A 643-nucleotide genomic window follows, 5' to 3' on the forward strand; every position below is an offset into this window, starting at 1 on the left:
CTCTTTATTTCCTTCATAAATACAGAAACGGGGGAGGGGGGAGGTCACATTAAACTAGAAATAAAAGATGTAAGAAGTATCTGTATTGGTATCGATATCGACAATACCAGCCAGGGTATTACTTGGTACTGGATCGTATAGTTATTAAGTGGTATCGCACGACACCACAACATGTTCCTACAAATGTTTCACAGTTAAAGCCTTGTTATGAAATGAAGGATACTGTCCACTGAAACACTAGAGGGCTTTTCATTTTAAACAGATACAGGATGTTTTTTTACTAACAGCATAATGCAACAAATGTGACAACGTAACAACATTTTTACGGAGTGGATCAAAAAACAAATTTGCTCATCCTAAAATATGAGCAAATTTACTTATCAACCACAGGGAATGACTAAGGCCGTGGCATTGTTTTAATCCCCTGTTTAATAATGTTTGGCGGAGACATTACACACAAACACTGTATACGCACAGTAAAAAAAAATCTGGTATGTGTGGCTGTTGTAGGATTGTAATCAATCAGTCATTTCATTGATAAGGCTTGTCGATTGGCAGGATTTTTTTCAGTCTAACCTACTTGTCTACTTTACCTTTAAAGTGAGGAAATGCACATGCTAGCGTATATTTATTTGGAATGGAC

This window comes from Micropterus dolomieu, linkage group LG07 (genome assembly GCF_021292245.1).
Source record: "Micropterus dolomieu isolate WLL.071019.BEF.003 ecotype Adirondacks linkage group LG07, ASM2129224v1, whole genome shotgun sequence".
NCBI classification, from domain to species: domain Eukaryota; kingdom Metazoa; phylum Chordata; class Actinopteri; order Centrarchiformes; family Centrarchidae; genus Micropterus; species Micropterus dolomieu.